The 20,642-nt window shown below is 44.1% G+C and overlaps 1 protein-coding gene and 1 long non-coding RNA gene across 5 annotated transcripts in view; one reads left to right on the top strand and one right to left on the bottom strand.

Moving 5' to 3' along the window:
- Positions 1-1,440: 1,440 nt before the first annotated feature.
- Positions 1,441-6,290, bottom strand: LOC114057781. The gene is made up of 2 exons (XR_003571300.1): positions 5,195-6,290; positions 1,441-4,902 (listed from the first exon to the last, which is right to left on the bottom strand). It is a non-coding gene; the product is annotated as an uncharacterized LOC114057781 (long non-coding RNA).
- A 1,416-nt stretch (positions 6,291-7,706) lies between these two features.
- The window catches only part of RAB30 (RAB30, member RAS oncogene family), a 41,265-nt gene continuing 28,329 nt past the window's right edge, over positions 7,707-20,642 (top strand). Inside the window, exons 1-3 of one of the 4 annotated variants that reach the window (XM_027884460.1) lie at positions 7,707-8,188; positions 10,825-10,970; positions 11,434-11,471. The gene's annotated coding sequence lies outside the window, so the exon portion shown is untranslated. Of the gene's footprint in view, positions 8,189-10,824; positions 10,971-11,433; positions 11,472-18,732; positions 18,866-20,642 lie in introns of those variants that run through there. The other 3 variants (XM_027884461.1, XM_027884462.1, XM_027884463.1) reach the window with 3 other exon arrangements.

Raw genomic sequence — 20,642 nt, 5'->3', positions numbered from 1 at the left:
AGCCAACTTCATTGGCAGCAGGAGGAAACTGGGATTAGCTTTTCATCTATTATACGTGGAACATTTTAATACCTAATTCTTTTGCAGACCTACTCTGCCTTTAAATATAAAATAATATTTGGCTATGTGTGCAGGGGTAATGTGTAACTCCCCGAATGTAAGAATTAGTTCCATCATAGGAAAATATATTGGTACTCTCAGTAAGAAAAAAAACAAACCCACACCTAAAACTGTTCCAAGTCTTACTCCAGCTCTCTGTTCACGCTGAGATTTGTCTGGACTACACTGAACTAGTGCTGCTTACAGACAGGGTTTCTTGAGCTGCTGCTGCCTGGTCAGGTTACATGCAGCAAAACCACAAAAAGGCTGCGTCACAAGACCTAACACAGAAAAACAGTTAACAAAAGCACCCAAGTGTACAAGGGAAATCCTCCTGCTTCCCCCCCACAAACTGAAGTGCACCCTTAAACGCACAATTTAATGAAAAGAGGCTTCAACAAGCCCAAGGACTTCTGGCTTCTGCCATACATTTGGCCACCTGGTTTTTGTGCTGTGTTGCAAATGCTCTAAACCAGCTCACAAACCTGATTCAGGCTTTATAAAGCTGCAGTACTGCAAACCTCCTCCATTTCTACCATGATCCACAGAAAAGCACACACAGGGACTGTGTGTCAACACCTCAGTAGCTTGCTATGTCGCTCCAGGTAGTTGCACTGGCACAAAAGGGAATAGTGTACTGCAGTATGGGAAGGCAAGCAGCAGATGGTAACACCAACTCCTTAAACTAGCAGCACCATCACAGCCTCTGCATCATGCAACCAGATTGTTCAAGAGCTCAAAGCAGGGAGCTCAAGTAATACACCTCCTAGGAATGCATGACCAAAGAGGCTCCACTGGAAAAAAAAAAAAAGGGCTCTGATATGCATGAAACCACAACCAGACAGTAAGACTTGCCTTGAGCAAGGCAGAGTAAGTCACCAGCTTCACACCTCCATGCTCGTTTAGAAAAACCTTTCCTGTCCTGCAGGACATCAGACCTATTAAAGAACATATCCTTCTCACCTTGCAAGCCCTAGGTCTTGTGCATGCAAAACAAGGCTCAGCAGCAGTTCTGGGTCTCGCAACTCAGCAGGTAAAATGACCAACCCTAGTGTGCCAGTCCCTAATATGCTGCAAGAGCAGTGCAAGACTTTTTTTTTCCATAAAACTGTGCACCAGGAAATCAAAGGCTAAAAGAGCAGCCATTGAATGCATGAAGCAGGAGGCTTGTGCAAACCTAACCTATGAGGACTGCAGCCAAGACACGAAGGTTAGCTACTCACTAGCACTCCACTAAATTATATGCTTAGGACACTGCATGTAAATAACACGGAGCAAGTGAAACCATGTGAGCAGAAACTTGGCCAGGAACTGTGATACTCACTGTGGTTGCCAGTCTCCCAGGAAGAGGCACTTGCAAAAGAAATGGCAAAAAAAACCCCAACCCAGAAATAAAGAGGTGGTAGAAAAGAGCCAACTAGTGACAATGAATAGAAAAGCTAAAAGTTTGGGTAAAAAGACCAAAGAAGAGTATAAACCCAGGGAATTCTGGCATCTATCTGGTATTCTATCAAATCCTGCTGTCCCAGGAGCTGTGTGCTTGTTCACTTACCCAAAGGAAATGGCTTGTGTGCACTAAGGAGTGCTCTGACTGCAGTACTGTTGTTTAGGTACTCACCTGTACAAGCTAGTATTTTAAGCTGAATCATATAGGAGCCAAAATGAAATTTTGCACCACTGCACCGAAAAAGCTGGAGAACCTGAGAACACTTGCATGCATAATCAGAGACTCCAGCCTACAATTTATTTGCAGGACTTTATAAGAAAAAAATGGTGCATCACTTGAAATAAAGCTATATTTGCCAAAATTAAATTTTAACCTCTGGTTATGGCTATCACTCTCCCTGTGTCTAACACTTTTCACCCACACCCTCACAAAAATAGGGACAAGGAACAGTATTGGAAGCTTGCCATAACTAAAGGCTCACATTGCTCTCGCCATAGGAGTCATCATTTCCTAAAATGTATTGTTTTCACTAAGGTATTTTGAGTGCGCTTCTAATTTCAGTAGAACTTATGTGACCCTTAAAAAATCCTCTGCTGCCTCTCCCCTCCGTCCCCTTTTTATTATTTTGAAAGGAGTCGGAGCTAGTACCACGGTCAATGATTTGTCAGGTCATGGACTGCTCACCTGGCACAGACACACACATCAGCTGAGCAGTATCACTTACCAACTCAGGTTTACCACTACACAACAAAAATAGACCTTTCCATGATCAGTGGCAACTGAGTGAAGTCCACTCCAAGCACAACTTCAGCACGGTACCTCCACTTGTTTTATGCAATACCAGGGCTTGATCAAGCTTTGTGCTGCAGAGGGCAGTGCACACACAAAGTATATCTAAACACGCAGCCTGAATGTTTCTTGTTCCACATGGAAGCACTCAGGGCACCCATTGTGTATATTAAAACTACAACAGTGGCAGCTGAAGGATTTATGCTCAGCTCTGGAGCCTGAGTCATTTTCTGTGCAAGTCTGCAGCAACTTGTGGGTGGGGAAGGCTCATCTTCACCGCAGTGCTGCCATCAGCCAGCTGGCTTTGCAGGAGGTGGACTAAGAAAAGCTACTGTCCCAGGAAATACTATTATGTGACAAAACCTGAAGCTGTTGGGGTGCTTCTGAACTGGGTAGCGGCACATATGCTCTTAAGAGAAATGTGGTCTGCTTACAGCCCTATGGTCTTCAGTGGTCATGTCACACCATCCCACCTTAAGAGATATATTCATGTGCAGCTAAGAACAGCCAGAGAATGTTTTGAGTCTCCTTGCGTTTAGCAAGTTTCCCCCCCTCCTGAAGTTCCCAAAAGGGAACTTCGCACAACTGGAGTCTTGGAGTCTCCTGTACTACCTGCAGTTTTTCAGTGTCCTAACACTTTTAATTCCTGCACGTTGTGATGATCATCTCCAGTATCTACAATGAAATTGATTTCCAGTTTCACTATTAGCTCTCTTTTCAACTCAAGATAGAAGAATGTGGGTTTTTCCATGACTTCTCTCTAGCGAGTTCTTTCAGATACCAGATCTTATGAACCCAGGGACTTGCAGCAGCCTGCACACCCTTTCCTGTTGTGTAACTGCTATTGAACTGCTGCCATGTCTTGGTTGAAGAACATGTTCATGCTAACTGAAAAGGTTCTTGACTGCTCTTAGAGCACTCTTCTTGTGCTGAAAGACAAAAAAAAAAAAAAAAGTAACACTTCATAATTAGTCACTAGAATTATTTCCAGAGCAGCTTTACAAACTCCTTTTGCTATGCGGCTCTTCCAGATACTTCCTCCCCACAATTTCATTTAGAACACTTAAAAAAGAAATAGAAGCCTTTCAGTCTTTCCTGGTTTTCAAAGCTCTCCCTGTCAAAGAACAAAGACAACACAATGTATTCTGCGCTATGATTAAGATACCTGGAAACAGTAACACGATATAGAAGTACTTACCTATTCTACGAAGTTAAATTCACCCTCTCGCTTTTCAGCTTGCAGATCCAGCTATTTTTGTGAAATAACTCCATGGGAGACAATTGCAACCAACCAACCAACTTTCATTGCAGCTTCTTCATCCTCCATCATCTGAGCAGTAAAGAGTTAACACCCTTCCACCACAGGCTTTGAAATAAGCAGCTGGGACCGTAGACAACCAAGTTTTATAGCTGGCATACTTAAGAAAATTGGATTTTAAAACAAAACTCACACGCCAGGAGTGGCATAGATGCTATCAATCATCCTTACAAACTACATTCCACTAATGCCAATGTGCATACCAGGGATTAGGTTAGGTCTGACAGTGAGTTTGCAAGAACCAAGACAACCCCAAGATACTGCCAGTTCTCTGTGCTGTGCTGCCATGGATGTTGACAGTGTGGTATTATAACACCAGACACCTTATAAAAATTACATTATAATCTGTTTGTACACTTCATCTCTATCTCATGCAGACTGCACAGCTGGCTTAGTACAGTACCCACTGACTGCTCAATTTAGAGCATCCAAAACCTTGGATGTTTTCATTAAGAGGAAACTTGTCAGAATGAAAGCTGAGACACAAAGACAGGTTTCTACATATTAACCTAAACTTTGATTAAGCAAATTCTTCTTCAAGTCACCACACATTCCTACTTATCTGCACCTTCCTCACACCTCCTGCAGGATCTTTCAACTCTTTCTCCTGGTCTTCAGGAAACTGGGTGGTTGCTTACCTGAGTCCATAGGGATGAAAATCACTTCAAAGTGATCACTAGCAAAGAAAACTCATAGCTTTTGCAGTGTAGGATGTCAGCATAGTAGTGCAAGTACAGACAAACATATCAGCTTCATAGGCTGAGGACCAGACACACACCAGAGTGAGTTTCCATAAACAGCATTAAAGTAGAGCATACCCGCGTGTTTAGGAAAAGCCGAAAGCAGGCTTCCAATTCTACCATCACCTTGTATATTTTCATATGAAAAGCCAACAAAACCCTTATTTCTGCAATAGGACTGTAAGCTTCTTGTGGGTCTTGCAACGAAGATCTGTTGGGTCAGGAGAGACTTGTGCATTAGTGCTTTCAGGTGAACAGACTATCTGAGTTTGACACATACAAAATAGGTTTCATCATTAACATTTCTAACAAGTTGTCAACAATGAGTAAAATCCATACACTGACAAGTATCAGACACTACCAAGCTGATTGAAGTGAACTACACACACAGAGAAAACTGTTTTACTTGTCTCTTGCATCAGGCATTCACTTGGGTAGTTTCTGAAGTAATTTCCTTTTTCCTACATTTTGATATGCTATAGTAACTCTTTGCTGAGACATCAGGGAATCTAGAGATAAAGAAATAAGATATAAACAGTAAGAACAATGAAGTAAAACTCCCTGCAAAGTGAGGTGCACTGCAACCTCCTCAGAGCAGCAGCACTGACTCCAGTGAGATGGGAAGGGAGAGAAGAAAACCACTGCAGGTAAAAGCAATTGTTTCTAAACCAGTTTAAGTAACAAAACATGCTGTCATTAGGCCAGCAGATCATTCTGGAAGCAGATTTCACATACACTTTTGCTGCCAGTTCTAGAAAAGACAATTGAGCTTACCCTAGATTATTCCACTGCAATACTTACCATCGGTACCAGGTATCAGCTGCACAGATAAAAGCACAGGGCTAAAATCTACTGTGGACAACTGTTGTAACTGTGAAGTCATCATGCCACTGCCCCTTTATTTCACTCACAGTTCACCTATCTAAAGGTATTCACATAGAGAAGAAACGGAAGTAGAAAAGGAGGGGCTGTACTTGTAATCCAGAATTCTTCAGACGTACGGAACTATTAATGAAAGGTACAGCAGCAACAGAGCACTTCACCTCCTCTTTTTTTTCAGTCATGAATATAGCAAAATGGGACACGAGGAGAAGCACTCACAGGACATTGGACTTTTTACAGGACGGCAAGCAATTGGTTCTGACTCTTTAGCTGGAGAGAGCCGCATATAAAGCCAGAGAAGAATGGTACACATTGCTGTAATACCAGCAGATCTTGAAAGGCTGCAACGTTCAGGTGAAGTAAATGCATCACAGAACATCTCACGACATCCTCCCTCCCCCACTCGAGTGTCTCCTGGGGCAAATACAATACCTGTGTAGTTATTATGAGACAATAACCTGAGAAAATACATCCTACTTACCTCCAAGAGGAGCCAAAGTATGAAATAAACCTCACAGACCCCTTTGTCCTGAGGTGTACCACTACTGGACTTTAGCTAAGACATCAAGCAAGTCTGCAAAACTCTTCACAACTCTTTTCAATTGAGTATCTTCTTGAGGTAATAAAGTGCTTTATTTCACAGGAACCACTTGTAGCTAGAAAGGGTATTATTTCACAAGCCATGCAATACCTTGAGCATCCTCCTGTCCAGTTTACATCAAAGGTCTTCTACACATCGTTTCAGGGAACTCTGGTCCCCTTAAGCCTAACAGAGCTTTGGTTACTCTCTCTTTTGGTGAGCAGATCATTTCCCAATCCTCAACACAAAAGCCTAGCAAAAGCAGGGGTGACGTTCAGTACAATTAAGTCTAAAACCCGCTGGTCAAAATTCTAGCCTACGTCCTAGATGCCAGCCAGAGGGTACGTTGAAACTAAGACAGAACCTAGTCAGCTGGCTAAGCCACGCCAACACTAGACAGCAAGCACAGGTAAGATAACGAGCAAGCAAGTTAGCTCAACTACTGAGGTGCCTCATCTCATCCATTCTCTCAGCTTTTTCAAGGCTGATTTACGTCTCTATGGACGCAGAGGCATAGGTTTGGGTTAGAAGGGACCATAAAGACCACCTAGTTGCAACCCCCCTGCCATGGGCAGGGGCACCTTCCACTAGACCAGGTTGCTCAGAGCCCCATCCAGCCTGGCCTTGGGATGAGGCAGCCACAACTTTTCCAGGCAGCCTCCTATGCACCACCACCCTTGAAATAAAAAATGTCTTATTTATATCTAATCTAATCCTACCTCTTTCCAGACATACTGAGGGCAGCTACCTCTAGGAGGAAGCAAAGCTCCTCCTGCTGGTCACACTAAGCCCTATGTCTACGACAGTCAAACACCATTAGTGCAATTATCAGACATCAGACAGAAGCTACAACCCTGAAAAAAAGCCTCAAAACAGCAAACGCAACCTGTCCCCTGGCATGCGACAAGGGCATGGCTCAGCCTGCTCCCTTCTGACGGCCTCCCCCACCAAGGCCAGAGCTGCTCTTTAACCCCGGCCCGTATTTGGTCCCATGGCCAAGCGCAGCGGCTGGCGCAATCCCGCACGGACCCCTCTCCCCGGACAGCGCAAGGAGCACAGCCCCGAGAGCCACTGCAGCCGCCGCGGCTCCTGCGCCGCACAGAGAGGCCTCCCCTGCCCGCCCGGCACCGCACCCGGACGTGACCGCAGCAGCCTCACCCCGACCCCCGCCCGGCACAGGGCCCACCACCGGGGCATACGGGCCCCGCCGAGCCCCGGTTCAGACCCCTCATCCCGCCGTCTCCCGCCACGGAGAGGCGCTGCCCCGCGCAGAACCGGCGGGCAGGGAGACACCCAGCCATGTCCTTCAGGGCCCGCCACCGCGCCCCTCCGGCCGCTCCTCAGCCTCCCCTTCCTCCTTACCCCCTCGCACACAAGCTCTTGCTTGCCCCTCAAACCGAGACCTGGCTCCCACCCTCCGCCCTTTTCCGACATCTTAACCCGGCTCCCCGGCCGCTCCTCCCGAGCCAAAAGCGTCCCACGCCATCAACATGGCGTCAGCCACCGCATCCTTCCCCACCCCTCCTGCTCCCCACGGCGGCCGCGCGGCGCGACGCCTGCCGGGAAATCCAGTCCCCGACCCGTCCGTGGCCGTGCTATGGTTTCTCCAGAGAAACTACAAAACCCAGAAGATCCCGCGCCTGGAGGGCGTCAGCCAATGGCGAGGCGGCGTGGCGGCCGGTGGCCCCGCCCCGGCGGGCTCTGGGGTGATGTCATTGCCCAGCGGGGCCGCGGGGGCGCGCCGCGCGCCGCCGCTCATTGTGCTCCGCCGGTGCCGCCTCCGCCGCCGCTGCCGGACACGGCGGGGGGACTCGCTCCTGCTGCATTCCCGGCCGGGGCCGCCCTGCTCCCGCTCCTGCACCGCCCGGGGCGCGCTGCCCTGCACTTGCACCGCCCAGGGGTGGGCTGCCCTGCACAGCACCGTGGGCGGCCCTGCACTTATCCCTGAAGAGGGCTAATTTGAGCCGAGCCCCGCTGCTTCTATCCAAGGGATCCTGGCTCCAGGGTGGCTCGACACCATCCCGAGGAGCTGCGCTGCTCCGGGAATGAGCACCCGTTCCCTAGCGGGACTGGCTTGCGCCTAAGCCCGCTGCGCCCATCGCGGAGAGCTGCCCTGCTCCTGGTGGGGGGCTGGCACCTATCTCAGCGGACTGCCGTGCGCCCATCCCCGGGGTCAGCACCTACCACGGGAGTGCGGGGACTGCAGCGCACCCAGCCCCGCTATCCCCGCCTCGGGGCGGCCCCAGGCTGCCGCTTCTCCCGTCACCGCTGACCGGTTCCTGGCTCCCACCTCGTTTCATGTTTGTGGATAGGGAGGAAAAATCCCAAACCAGGTTAGTTCTGCGCTCCTCTTCTCTTTTTGTGTGTGTGTGTTTTTCCTTCTCCTTTTACCCCCTTCCCGCCAGGCCCCAGTCTCCCGATGCGCTTCCCCGCACTGTGTGTTCCCCAGCGGGGAGCAGCGCTGCCGAGCAGGGCTGCGCTGTCTGTCCCCGACTCTGCTGGAAAAGGCGGAATGAGGGGGAAAGAAGGAAGGGGAAAGACCCCTAACCCCCTAAATGGTGTCATCCATGGGGGATGAGTGCCTCTCGCCGCCTTTCGGCCCCGGCAGCAGCCCCTGGGAAACTCCCGCAACTCCGGGATGCTCCGGGCACCCTGAAGCTGCGCGATCCTGAACCGGGGGCACCGGTGGGGAGCCCTGTCTTGTTTGTCTCCTGCACTGGATAACAGGGGAAAATAAGACGGATTTTGAATTACTATCGCTAAGCGCTGCTAGGGACCCGGGGCTCCTGGGGATAAAGTAAGTACGGGATGTGTTTTAGGATGGTTTTCGGGGCGCTGGTGTGTGTTGTCGTGTGGCTTCTGTGTTTTGACACCTCTGTTCCTCCCCTCTTTCAGGGAAATGGGGGAGATTTGAATCCAACTGGCTCTCAATCCTGGCTGCTTGCAATTGGTCCAGGTTTCTTTTCCAAGTCACATAATGAGTTTATGTCTCAAAAATTTTCAGTTGGACAGCCTGCTGGTATATTTCAACTTCCAAACAACTACTCTGACCTTTTCCACTTTTATCGTATATGCAAGAAGTGCCTATATTTTAAACTTTGTAAAAACTCTGTGGTCCAGCAGAGCTTCATTTTAATGTGGCTTTTTATTTGTTTCCCTATTCTTTGCTGTTTGTGAGGTGCAGTTTAGATCTTTGCTTGAACAATGCTAAGATATTAGAGTAACATATTGGATATATTTTTGTTTGTAGATAACATCAGAAGGTTTATCCCCTTTTATTACTGCATGACTCCTGCAGTTGCTGGTGGACCCCAGACATCCCATTTTGCAGTAGTGACAGGGAAATGTGTGCACACAGAGGGGTCCTGCTGGCCTCAAATCTGTCAGTGTTTCTCAGTGCCCTTTAAAGTTAATCCACTCCAAAGCCCACTTGGAGGCTGTTCTGAGAGTAGGAAGAGAGAGTGCAGCTGAGCTGATATTTTTAATTTTTCCCCCCCCTCTGCTGCATGTTTGCTTCTGCGCTTCTCTTGTATAACTGGCACCGTGTGTCCTCTGGCAGGGCTCTCCCTGGAATTGCAGTGCTGGGGAGCGGGTGACATGAGCGCAGTGGGGACAATAAAACTCCCTGTTTGGTTTGCTTGAAGTGTTTGTAAACACTGAGACTGTGTTGGGGTGCCGGTTTGCAATGGATGGCATTTTACAGCTTTCCCTCCTTAAGTGGGATAAACATGCTGCATTCACATCTCCTTCTCACATTTATTTTATCCATATTTTTTTCTTTCCTTCCTCTTCATTACTGACTCAAAGGGGAAGAAGAACAGTGCATACAGGCATTGCCTTTGGTTGGTCTTTTTAAAACACTTTTATTTCCTGGAATGGTGTTTTCCTCTTTATTTTACAAGGGAGGGAATGGATAATCTAATAGAGGGTTTCCCATTTTGGCTGTAAAAGGAGAAGTTTTATAGCAGTGATTTTGTCAGCCTGGGATAGAAGGCACTGGATATGAAGTGATAATTTGAAAGTGTAGATTGGGAATTGTTCTGGGAAATACTGATATAGAAATTGATGAGAACAAGCAAGGAATCCGTGGCCAGGAATTTTGTATTTAAGTAATACAATCTTATATTATGTTTTCATGTTTCCATATGGATGTATCTTTACAAATATATATTGCTATTTATGCTCATTTTGTTTGGTTGGGTTTTTTTCAAAAATTATTACATTTGTTGAATTTAGAAAGATTTGTGACAATCCGTGCACGCATTTTCCAGCTCCATTATAGTATAACATGAGGTGGATTAAAAACATACCTCAGAAATCTGCACTATTATTCAGGTGAAACTTTGCCTTGCAGCAACTGAAATATAGGCACATAAAAAGAGACCAAAAGCTGAAAATCATGCAATAGATAAATGATTGCTGTGGAAAAGTACAGATGAGCTAAGGGGCCCTTTTCGTGTCCTGCAAAGACCTAAATGCAATGAACATGTTTACTGTGATACAAGAAGTTCCCAAGATGCCAATGAAATGAAAGAGGATATCCCAGGAAGACAGCACTAAATATTTCCTCAGGTCTTTTATTCTTTCCCTAATTTCTTACTAGTGTCCAGTTTCTGAAGGGAGATTCAGAGCAAGGTGGTCTCATGGTCATTCTTTGTAGAGTTTGCTTATATTTTGGTCCTGTTCTTAATGAAACTGAGTATAATGCCAATGATTTGCTTCTTAGTAAAGCTAGAAATTACATCTTTGCAAATTGATTTTATTGGCATCACGTATTTGCCATGCACTGCATTAAATTTCCCATCCCAGAACTGTTGCAGAAAGAGATTTTAGCTGCCCTGGGATATTGGGTGTCACCCAATCTGATGTACAGAGGGACCCAAAAACAGGTGAGATGAGGGGAACTGAGAAGAGCCAGAGCTGGGCCAGACTTGCTAACTTTTAAGCATAATTTTCTTCTTTGCTCCAGAGGTGAGCTATGAGAGGACAGTGATTTCTGTAGCCTGGAGATGGGATCTGGCAAGGCAGCTGAAGTTCCTGAAGCAAGAGGTGCGTGGCTGAAGGTGGCTCTTCAGGGAGGAACTGAACAGTCCCAAACAGGCATGGGGAGGGAAGGTGAGAATGGGAGAGTGGGAGAAGGGTGTTTACAAGCAAATGACCTCTGTTTGTCACCTTGCTGTGAAAGAGCTTTCCTCTGTTGGCAGATCTTTTCTGTGTGCTTCCTGTCTTCCCAGCCCAAGCTACAGGTGGTAGATATGGCTCACAGCTTGAGCTGGAGTGTTGTGGCTCTCCAATGGAACACGTAGAGAGCTCTTGATTTCAGCTCTGGAGCTGCTCTTGTTTTGTCCTCAGTGGGATAGTCAAGCTGGCATCCATCAACTGGCAAATTAAGGTGCTTGTTCTAAGTTTTGTACTGTGTCCCAGATGAGTGTATCTGCAGCTGTTTTTTTGTGGATGTGATAGATTTGTTGGCATTTTCTTATTTTTACATAAAATGCAGCCAACAAAGAGATTATAGTACCTGTGAACTAGATCAATTCCTTTCTAATTTTAAGGCATATTGTCTTTTTTTTTTTAGGACAGGACCAGCAGGTTTGAGTGTAAGCCTTACTCTTGGCGAGTAAAAGAAGAGTGGGGAATGTGCTAGGAGCTAGTTCATGCGTATTGTCAAATAACCACCCAGGCAGTGTGAAAATTCAAGAGATTCATTTCAACTATGTGGCTGGCATGACAGCAGTGTGGAAAGTAGCACAAGATAGGCATACCTTGCAGTGTCAAAGCTGTTTAGATATTGATGCTTGTATGGATGCTTGTAAAACTTTGGAACGGAAGATTTAGGAGACAGTAAAATCATCTTCTGTATTATGAATGGGTTTCTCACACCAAAAACATCAGCTCAGTTGGAGAGATCTTGGGGCAGAGATGCTCAGCAACAGCCCTGCTTTGGCTGGAGGACAGATGAGATGACCTAAGGCAGTGTTTTGATTGACTCTCTAGTTTCTACAATTTCATTTTGCAACAAGCCATTTAGCTTCCTGCTCCCCCCCAGAGTGATTCTGTCAATAACTAACTAAATTCTCATTTTAGTTTTAATGACTTTCTTGGAGTGGGAAAGAAATGATCTGTCATGTTTGTCATGTAATCCTGGTTGGTCTGGGCATAAACTGAATTTAAAGAGGGGGGGCAGGGGGAGTTGAGTCAAATATTCCTCAGGTGCTAATATGTTGAAATAATTAGGGCAGAACAAGGATAAACTTGTCCCTTAAAATCATTGTCAGGATTTAAACAGAGTCAAGACCACATTGAAGTCTGTTGCTATTACAGTAGTTTCGTAACTAATCTGTGCTATTAAACATTGGCCCTGCATAACGTATTAGATTTGTGTTGTAATGTCATTTGATTTCACCTTGCGTAGATAAAAATAATTAGGGAGCTTTGTTGCTTTGAGCTGGGGATAGATATTTGGGTTGTGAACAGCTTGAGACTCAATTGCTATTTGTCCTCTCGCCTTGCCTGGAGTAACTGCCCCTCGCTACACTGCAGAGATGTGCACTCTTCCCTAATATACTTAAGGCAAAATTTAAACCTATTTAAAACCTATTTAAACTAACCTAGCTATTAGTTTCCTGAGATAATTAGGGAATACTTGTACAAACAGAGGAGAAAACCTTCAGTAAGGTCTAACGGAAATCTGCTGCTGTCCTTTTAAACATCACAGGATACCCTGTTTATTTTCTTTCCTTTTAGCAGAAATGCTTTCTTTTAGGTTCTGATGAACTAAACGTTAACTGTAACCTTTAAGTATCTGAACAGAGTTTTCCTTTAGACCTTGAAAAGTAATGAGAAAAGGAAAGAGAGAAGAGGAAGGGGAGGAAAGGCTGAGCTGGCGTGAAAAAAAGATGAGCTTGCACGTGGTTTCTCAAAAGAGTGTATCCCGCAGACTGAATTTAAAAGGAAAAAAGAAAAAAGGTGTTAGAAATGCCAAAGTGTACAGAAGTCAAGCAGTGCTTGGCTTACTCTGTCCTGCTAAAGATGCTGTCCATGGAGAGAGGGACTTCATGCAGAGCCCTGACAGCCCAACCCACTGCTGCACTGTTCTGCTTCTCCTCTGCAGTGAAGGTACTGAAACTCTGTTTTTTTAATTAAGCAAAAAGCCAGTTACTCAAAGGGCAGCATGTGTGCATTTAAAGTGGGAGTATTTCTTCATATAAATCCAGGCTGTTGTTTGCAAAAGAGAATTGTCAAGGAACTACCATCCTGTAGGCTGGTGCTGAGCCTTGATGCCAGTTTGTTGGGAACAGTGCAGAAAATTAACCTGTTTGTGAGAGTCTTGCATCCCACAGTAGCAATCATTTGCATGTGCTTTCTGGAGTATTTTGGACAGAACCCCTCACATCCAAAAATAGCAGCTTTCATTGCTTTGGCAGGAGGATCACTCCCTTACCTGACTGTGGAGGGATGGGATCCCTCTCCAGAGTAATCAGGTAGTTAGAATAGAATATTTTTAGGTGGAAGGAACCTAAGAAGATCATCTTGTTCAACTATATCTTGAATACATACAGGCTTGGGGTATTGACTGCCTCTCTAAGAAGTCTGCTGCAGTGTTTGACCAGCCTCTTGGTAAAGAAATGCTTCCTTATGTTTAGTCTGAATCTCCTTTGGTGCAGCTTTGAACTATTCCCACATGCACTATCAGTGAATCCCAGGAAAAATACATCAGCACCTCCCTCTGCACTTCTGCTCTTCAGGTAGCTGCCAGGAGCAATGAGCTCACCCCTTTTCTTCAAACCAGACAAATCCAAAGCCTTACCTGCTCCTCACAGTGCATGTCTTCCAGCCCTGACAAAGATGTATGGGATCATATGGAATGTTTCACTACTCAGTGGGTTGTTGCCACTGAGATAGCACCAGCTCAAGGGGAACTGCTAATGTCCTTATTCCCACCCACTTTCTCCCTTTTTGTTTTCCATCTGCCAAAGCCTCTCCTTTTTCCAGTGCAACCACCCCACCTTCCCTTCCTCTTCTGTTTTTCTTTTGTCTAGTGGTGTTCAGCAGTAACCTTTAGGAGCTTGGGTAGCCCTAGACTACAAATGAATGTGAGAAATGGGCATAAAGGGGGACTTAGCTGAAGAAGATGTGATGCCAATAGGAAACAGGTTATTAAAAATGCTGAGTAGAAGAATGTGTATCTGGTTAGTAGAACACCCCACCTATGCTCGCTCTTCCCTGAGAGAGATGACACTTAAGACACAGGAACTTGTCAAACCCTTCTGTCTTTTCAGTGGTCACTCTTTTACTACAAATTCCCATTCATCCACCAATACAAAAGTGACAAGAGATCTAGAAAAATCTATCCTCCAGAAAAATCCTGGATCCACGTTCAGGATGTACATCATGAGTTGAGACATCAGATTTATAGCCAATCAAAGAACAACTGAAAGGGATTGCCAGGATTAGAAAAGAGATTTGGGGTTTGCTATGTTGCAAAGAGTAATTTCAGTAATGAAAAGCTGTCTTGAAAAATAATCATTAGCACTTCTCTGTGATTTAAATTTCATTGCCTGAGCTCAGAGAAATGGAAGATAGATCAGTCAAGGCTTTTTATCTAACAAGGTTCTAAAGGAAGCCAGATTCATATCTAATTAGTGAGAAGTTCTTCATGGTGACATCTATTAAGCTTCCAGGGGCTAACACGTGGTGTTTTCATGACAGTTGTAGTTGCAGCGTGGGAATATTTACCTAAAATAACACCCTTAATTAAAAACATAGTAAGACAACCTTATATAACCTGAATTATTGACCTCAAGAAATCCTATAAAGGGTGTTTGTGCTTTGTGGTCCTGTTGCTTTCTGATGGTGCAAGGGAGTTAAATTCCATCTTCTCCAACACTGAAGATTCAGGCTTTATTATGATGGCTACTGAACTTGGCAAACTGAGAGAGGGGACGACTGTCACTTGAAAAAATAATAATTTTTTTTTTATTGTTCTTGCTTTATAGCTATTTACACAAATATCTGAAAAGTAAATGTAGGCTTGAAAACGCTTTCTTGGCTCATCCCTGCTAGTCCTCTGGAGACATCAGATTATTCCATTCTGAGACAAGTAATCCTTAGAGGTGAGAATCAGGTAGCCTGAAATTACTGTGGGGCTTTCAGTTCATTTTGGAAGAAGATTAAGAGAAGTAACATTAGCCTTTTTATTCTTGCATCTCCCCTGAAGTTCATGGTGCAGTGTGTCCTGTGGAGAAACGGTATTAACTCAGATAAACCTGCGGTAATGAGTTTAATTAAACCCCAGCAAACACTGAAGAAATCTCTAGCTTTCACAAAAGGGTAAGGGCATGTTTTGGATTTCTGTGTGTCTTTTGGCTGCTGAGGACCTTGGAATGGCTGGTTTCAGGATCAAGTTCTGCATGTATTTGATTGTAGATGTAGCAGCAAGTTCAACCTGTGTGATGATGGGTTTGGGCTCTGCTCTTCTCTGTAATCCCTCCTTCTGTGGCATAATTATAGGAAGTGCTTTCACTCTAAAGGAGATGTTTTAACATAGTTTGCAGCTTATTCCATGTTTTCTATCTAAAATACACTCAAGTGCAGCGAGTTTCTGCAGTTACCATTGCAGTTACTCCAGCCTTTTGAGCAAGAGGTGTTCTCCTGTCTGTAGCCAGCAGAAGATAGAAGACTGTAGCACTCTCTAATTTCTCACATATCTGAAACTATAAAAAATCCTCACTGTAAATATTTGCTCTTGAGAGCATTAGGTAGTTGGGGGGGGATCCTTGAACAATGTTGGCTCAATTAAAGAAGACAAACAACAAATCGTGTAAAGACTGTATCCATGTACCAGCAGCTTGAAACTGCAGAAACAGAGTTGGTGCCTGATTTCTCTATTGCATTTGTCCTTGTTCTGAACAATTTGTTCCTTCTAAAAAGGGAACTGTGCCCATTTTCTTCAACTCAGCAGTATCCACATTTCTAAAATGTGGTAGTAGCATTTTGTTTGCATTGATGTTTGTGTGCACATAGAAACTCCCAAATAAATGCAGATTTCTGTTAACTGTTTAATTTCAGCAGGCAAATGGGAAATCTAAAGTTGAGCTCTTAACTCCAGGTTGACAAATTCCTGCTCGACCTATTTAGGAGAGGGAGGCATGAGTGTGTGACTGCTGGAAATTGCTTTGTGGGATCTGTAGGAATGAAGTGTTCTCTTGTGTTATGACCTGCTCTTGGTATGCCCTGACCATCTCATGCAGGGATGTAGTGTATGCTCAATGCAGAAACAAACGGTGTCTTTTAGCAGTCACTAACCCCAAATTTTGAAGTATTTTGCTTCACCTCCTTCCACCTCCAAAATTGGAAAAGAAGCTTTCTCAGTATTTCCATTATGTTTGTAAACGATTTTTGCTACCGTAGAGTGTTTCCCTCTACTAGGAAACCTTTCTTTCCTTTTCTCTTAAATAGAAGTTCTGTTGCCACACTTCTGTGGGAAACATGTGTCTTGGTGCACTCGCATGTGGCTGTGCAGGTCACTGGTCCCTGTGTGTCACTTGGAAGCTCTGGCATAAGGGTCTTCAAAACCATGGCCTGTGAGAAGTGTCCACTGGGTCATGTTGGACATCGCTGTGCTGGAGATGCTTGAGATTCCTCTGTCCTGTGCCATTATACATGGTTATTATGGACCATTTCTGAACTTTCTAGTGCAGATGCGAATGTAGTATGGGTAATTTTTAAAGCTCCTTCTCAAGCTGCCACATGGCCAGAGATGTGTGTTTCCGTCATTAGTAACTTCACACTGGTCATTGTGAAAGTTCAGACTTTTTTCAAGGGCCATCCCACTTATATCAGCGTTGTCTCTAATATGTTGTGCCTCTGGATTGGAAAACTGCTTGGATAAGTCAGTCTTAAAATGAATCTTTTTGCTAGATTAACTTTTTGGGATAGTGTCCCCAGGCTGATTCACTGTGGGTGGTTATCTGGTATTTAATAATAATAAATAAAGGCATCTTTAAAACAAATCCCCTCTAGTTAGAAATTCACAACTAAAGAAATTCAAAATAAATTGAGTATTGATTTGCACAGTGAAATAACCAAGGAAAACATTTTTTGTGAGCTGAGGCTAATGCTGTTAGAATAAAGGAAGCTGATTCTGAAATAATACTAAATAAAGTGCCTTATTAAGTTGTGCAGTTTTACAAAAGCTGTTGCCACAAGGAGGAAGAACCTAGTGTGAATTATTGTTTTACTGCAGCGTGAGCATGTTGCACCAGTTCGTAAAGTAGCCACTAGTAACCAGGTCATCCTGCTTAAATGTCAAACTTCTTGCTGGAAAATGTGTGAAACTACATAAAAACTCTTTCCATCTTGTTAGCACATCTTTCACAGTATTTCCCATTTTGCTTGATGACATCAGTTCTTGAAGATACATAGGAAGGTTTTAAAAATACCTCATGGGCAACGCTGGGTGATGCTTAGCTAATGAATTTATTGATGTTTGTCTCACATTCTGGAGGGTTAGTCCACTTCCTCTGATGCAATTTCTGAGTCATCAATCTCTTTATAACTGCTCCTGTATTTTATGTATAGGTTGGATTTTATTATCCTTGATAAGGTCTTTGAGCTAGAACTTCTGTCTGTTAGTCCCTACTTTCTCCAGTGAGAATCTTCAGTCTGTCAGTGTTAATGTAACGTGAGTAACCAGTGCTGTAACTTGGGTGGGAATAGCCACTAGTGATTTTGGGGAATGACGGTCTCCTTAATTTCACTGCACATCAATCTATATAATTTGCAGTTTTGTCTAGAATTACATATTTTGTATTTTGAAGGAAAGACAAGTGAATTCTGCATCTTTGTGTTTACAGGCAAGTCCTTTCTAAACTTTGTTTCTTGGTTGCCTCCATCTGTAAAATGGAGATAACCTCAGAGGGATGCCTTGAATATTCATCAGTGATTTATTGTATGCCACTGAAGAGAAGTGTTACCAGCAATGCTAATGAAGTTTATTACTCAGCCCCTCTGCTGCACATTGATTGGTGTTTCAAAGATCTGCAATCTCCACAGCGAGTGCTAGCAAATTCTTAACTGGACTTAGCTTGTAGATGACACTAATAACTTCGATTTACATGAGGCTTTTCCTTTGGAAGAGCTCCAAAGAATTTTATAAACTATTGCAAGCCATAGTGTAAATATTGCCTTAGAAGCCACCAGCTATCAGGGAGTTGCTGTGTGATGGATATTGCAGTGCAGCTGGCAGCTGTACTTGAGAGGATAGCAAGGAAGAAAAGTAATTCTGCAAGTGGTGGAGGTGACACAGGGAGGGAAATAAGAAAATAAACAGACACTACCTGAATTGTGATTTTTTTTTTTTTTTTTTACCATTGATGTGATTGATTCTTATAGATCAAGTGACTCTCTTGTGAAACATGGCATTTTTGTTGTAGTCTCACGGTGTTGTGATATTGGTTCAATTCCAGTCAAGCAGAAAGAGCTAGTAACCAGGGTGTTTCTTCTTGCAGAGCTTGTGTGTTTCTGGATATCTTAATTCAAATACTGGGGTGCAACAGTGGGATTTCAGCGGTTCCTCAGGCTGTTATGGCTGGCTGTGTAATGTCCTCCTCTAACGGAGGCAAAAGGCACAGTTGCTTGGAGTTTGCCCGGTACATCAAAAAGACTGGAAAACATACCCCAGATAACTTACTCTGAAGCTGAAGCCCCATTAACCCTAAATTCTCTCAGAAAGTGTCAATACCTTTGCAAAGATGCTGGCTTAGAATTTGTCGTGTTCAGTTAGGTTTGTTTGCTGAATGGTGGAGCCTTGGCTTCTGCCCTGAACCATAGGCACCTAAGTTGCATTGTCTAAATAACATTGTTGTTATTTTAGGTCCCAGACACCATCACTGGAGGGAGATGGCAGATTCAGAAGTGCTCAGAGATGTTTGTCTCAGATGTTTAGTAGGGAGGCCAGACCTTGTATAAGACTAACTTGGACATTTTGGTGAATTCCTCAAAGGCAGGTAAGACAAAAGAGTGCCACTGGGTACAATGTGATAGGACAGAGCAGTTAGTGCTTTAATAGACCAGACACAGGTGTCAAGGTGTCAGATCACTTTATTAATAGAGTCAGCAGCTTTTATGTCCCATGCAGGAGCATCTGTTTTGGAAAGGTTTTGAGCACTTTCAACTGTGGTTGCTGAGTGCTGAAGATTCAAGGGCTCAGAAGCACTAGACAGAGAGGTCCAGAAACTGGATTGTTACGATTGGAAGCTATGACAGGAATATCTGGAGAAGAAACACGTGGCTGCTGAGTGGGCTCTTGGTTGACAGGCAGCACTGTCCTGAAGAACCAGCCAGCTGCAGCCAAACAAAAAATATCAAGGGCAGAGATCAGCCCAATCAGAGGTCAATGACAGTGTGGATTCTGATTTTGGACTCATCCCAGCTGCCTGGTGATCAAAGGAATTGTAGAAATTATGTTGTCTTTGTAATTTTGCTGAAACACTGTTTCCTTTGGTAACTTTTGAGCCTGTTGGCCAGGATAGATGATTGCAAAAGCTTGTTTTCCTTAGAAAACAGAGTTAAAGTGTGTGTAATGCTTTAAGGGGCAGCTTGTTGAATTCAGATGCTTGTTTGGCAATGCTGATCCAATGCTTGCCTGGCATGGAGAAGAGGTTTCACTGCATCATCTTTAGGCTTGGTCTGGGCAAATGAGTATTTCTGTTTGTAGCACCTAATGGAGACCTCAGCAGTCAATAGAGCACAGTTTGTGGCTTGGCTTCCTGCCTGACTGTGTGCTCATACCAATCTTACAATAAAAACAAAATGCAAAGTGTAATTATAGCCTGGTGGATGAATTTATGTTTTTGGTATGTTCTGCTGCTGGGAGTATTTTAAAGCCTTTGTGTCCAGGATTCTGGTTTTTTTAGAACCAGTCAGTTCTGTATTTTGCTAGGCCATACCTTCCATTAAATATATATATTGATAACAGTCAATGAGTGCATTAATGTTTAATTCAGTACATTTTTCAAGTTTATGGTCCCACTCATCCATATTGTTGTGATTGATTCCTCCTGGAAATACTGCGGTAATTAGAGGAGAGACTGATTTGCTAGCATTACTGTGACATGTGTAACCAACCTGTCTTGTTTCGAGCCTTTCATTACCTTCGCTTATGACTATAATTGTGTGCCATCTCAAGGAGGAGTATGAACTTTTCATTTGCATGTTAATGGCACTTTATCTGGAAAGGTGTTAAAGGGATTCAAGCAGTGCTATGCAGAAAAAAATAACGTGTCCAGTAAGCAAACAATTTTGACTGTTAGTGGTTCAGATGTTGCTAATAATAAAGGTCTTTTTTTCTTCTGATGTAGCAAATGCACCTTTCAAATGGGCAAGGCAATCGGTATGATTTAGGAAGAGAATTGTTACAGATAACTGCTTCCTGTAATTGGCATCTGTCTCCTCCTAGAAAGGAAGGAAGGGTTTGTAATTTGTGTGCCCTTTTTCAAGGGAGGATGTATTATTTGAGTCTTAATATGTGTTGTGATACATAGAGATACATTGAAAAAAGCCGTATGCTGAAACTCACTGGATTTCTCATGTGCAAGAGCTGTGTGTTGCTGGGAGTGTGGGCTGTTCTCGAGAGCTGAAGGACTGATGTACTGGTTATTTTGTCAAGCTTGTTTGGCATTTGAGGGATTTGTCCAAAGCTCTGACATTTCACTCTCCAACTTCTAGTTTTAAAAAGGAACATTTGTGATTTTATCCTAACCTTGAAGTGGGTCCCAGTGTGCC

This window comes from Empidonax traillii, unplaced genomic scaffold (assembly GCF_003031625.1).
Source record: "Empidonax traillii isolate 1590-97213 ecotype Southwest subspecies unplaced genomic scaffold, ASM303162v1 scaffold146:size911690, whole genome shotgun sequence".
Classification (NCBI taxonomy): Eukaryota; Metazoa; Chordata; class Aves; order Passeriformes; family Tyrannidae; genus Empidonax; species Empidonax traillii.
This window is presented reverse-complemented; position numbering and strand designations above follow the sequence as displayed.